The following is a 3068-nucleotide window of genomic DNA, read 5'->3' as shown; positions in this document are numbered from 1 at the left end:
TTAAAGATAACAGTAATAACCATTATTCCTTAAATAGGCATTTGGAGATAGAAAGGGCAGTGTGGAATAGGTCATCTGTAGTCAGGGCCTACATGTAAGGCAAATGCTTAGCACAATGTAGGTATTCAAAATATATTTTTTGAATATGTCTATGGCAAAATAGGAGAATCCACGCCCTTGGAAAGTCTAGAAGAGGCAATAGAAGCATATCCACAATTTTCAGTTGTAAACGATTTTTTAAAGATGGGTATCATGTCGATGGAATGAAGTCATTGCCATAGTTATACAACCATCTTTGCTGGGCTCTCTCCGGGCAGGTGTACCTGCTACAAAGAAGGCGGCAGCTGCCTACAGTAAATCCTAATAGTCTCTAACCATTGCTCTGCTGATTGAGACAAATAACTTCTGCAGCTCTGCTGTGTATGGAAAACAAGTTTTTCAGACGCTTTCCATCTGTATATCATCAGTACCTGGACAGACCTTTTCCTTTATAATTTCATTTTTAATACCTCTCATATGACAGAAGCCTACCATTGCAGCTGAGTTTGAGATGCAACATTAATCCTTTGAAGCAGCTTTTGGTCCATGCCCCTCAACACACACAGTGTGAGTCTCCTCTGAATTCTCAAGGTAAATGCGATATTTAAATCAAGCCATTAAGAATTATACAGCTACATTTTCTGCCTAGCACACACATGATTTTCTTTTAAAAATCATCTAAATATATCATAAATAATTATAAAAACAGAGTAAATATTAAGCCCTAGAAATTAATATCTGGTAGCTTGAAAAGCTATCTAGGTTAGGTGTATGGTATATACCAAAGAAAATACATGTTTGAAATGTAAAAAGTTAATGTACAAAACCAATAAACATTTAAATACTTGTTTGATTTGTTTGCATATAAGATATACATAGTTGATAGCCCTTGAAGTCCGATATTAGTCTATTAGCAAACAGCAGGTGTCGAATAGACACTACATAGAATTTATGACTAAAAGAAGATAAACATAATATTTAACTTTAATTCACAGGGATGCCAAAATGTTGATGTTAGTTACCTCTGTAGAGAGTAGTGAAAAGGGAGGATAAAAACAGTTACATTTTAGTCTATACAGTTGTGCAATATTTGAGTCTTCTACAATGGGAATATATTCATGTTATTACTTATATGATTAAAAAGGTAAGCAATACTTTTCCACAAAAATGTATTAATTATTATTACTATTGTCAAGCACTGGGGACCGCAAACTGAATAAGATACAGGCCCTCCTCTCAAGGAGTTGTATATAGCTGGGGACATAGATGCATAAAATGATAAATTTCAATGCAGAATGGCATAATAACAGATGTGTGAAAAATAATGTGGGAGCTCAGAAAGAAAATTACTGTTTTTTTTGGTTTCTATATAAGCCCAATAATGAATGTCAACTGGAAAAAGCGCAATAATTAGTGTCAATGTACATAAAAAGGCAAAGGAATAGCTCACACTTTCTGCATGTTTTATCTGTATGGACAATAGGAAAAATGGTCACTCTAGTTGTATATGTACATTAAAACCAATGACCCAGTTGCAAACAGTTATTTTTCTGCCCCAAAGAACCAACCAGTCATGGATAAGTGTGAAAAAATGTTTGCCACTACAAATAACAAACCTACTGACTCTTAATTATAATGAGCTAGGCCTTCTCCTTTTTTCTGCTCTCAAAATCATCACAATCAATTCTTTAGTCTTTCAATATCTCACATGTCCTTTCTTTTAAATGTTTGATTATATTTAGGCACCCAGAGATACAAGAAAGTAATATAACACTCACCCATGTACATACCACCTAGATTTATTAAATGTTAACACTTTGCCATATTTGATTCAGATTGATTTTAGAGAAATAAACTCTTCAGAACATAATCAAAATCTCCCACCTCACTCCATTCCACCTTGAATTCATCTCAAAAGAATGTTCAAGAAACATTCTTGTACCTCTCTCTTTAAGGACATACAACTTTATCTAGAGTAGATACTTCAAAATGTAATTGATGGATCATAGGATGTGTCCATTGGTAGTTTATGTGAGTCCTATATTCTAGATGACATGTTATAATCAGACATTCATTTTTTCAAACATAATGTATACTGTTAACTCTTTGTAGTTTTGATGTGCATTTTCTTAATCACTGGTGAGGCTTAGCATTTTTTCATATATTTATTGTCTATTTGAACTTCCTTCTATTCATAGCCTTTGTTCATTTTTAAATTAGGTTATATCTTACTGATTTATAAAAGTATTTTGTGTATTCTGGACACTAATTCTTTACTACATGCACTGAAAATGTCTGCTCCCAATCTCTGACTTGTCTTTTAATTTCATTTATGTTTTATCATACACAGTTCTCACGTACTGAAATTTATCAATGTTTTCCTTTATGTGTGTACATTTTGTATCTTAAGAAAATTTTCCCCATCTCAAGTTCATAAATAAATCATCTTATATTTTCTTCTAAGTCTTAAATTTTTTTAAATAATTTTATGATGTGCGATGGGAATCTATTCCCCCCCATATTTATGGCCAGCTGTCTATCTTTATCCTAAGTCGTATGCCTAGATCACATGAGTGTGCATTTAATTATTTCTGGGTTCTTTTTTGATTGTTCTATTTTTATTTACCTGTGCTAATACCACATTATCTTGATTACTATGCTTTATAATAAATATTGACACTTGAAGTGCTAATCACCCTTTTCATTTGATCTAATTTTTCAAATTAAGTTTTATAAAGTTGTACAATTGATGATTTTAATACTACACCCAATATTCCATGTTATTATTTGATAGTATTTTAGTTCCGTCTTGTTGTAGTAGTTCTATTCCAGACCAAATCTGTCATTATTATCACCATTATTTATTACTTTACAATTAATAGTCAAAATAACTCCCACATGTATTAACTTATTTTCTCATTGTTTTTAGCATCCTAACCCTCCTAATTTTCCTTCTTACTGATGTATATAGTTTAATAGTTATTTCTGCAAAAGTCTGTGATGGTTAAATATGTTCAATCTTTTTATAT

This window comes from Eschrichtius robustus, chromosome 11 (assembly GCF_028021215.1).
Source record: "Eschrichtius robustus isolate mEscRob2 chromosome 11, mEscRob2.pri, whole genome shotgun sequence".
In the NCBI taxonomy this organism is placed as follows: Eukaryota; Metazoa; Chordata; class Mammalia; order Artiodactyla; family Eschrichtiidae; genus Eschrichtius; species Eschrichtius robustus.
This window is presented reverse-complemented; position numbering follows the sequence as displayed.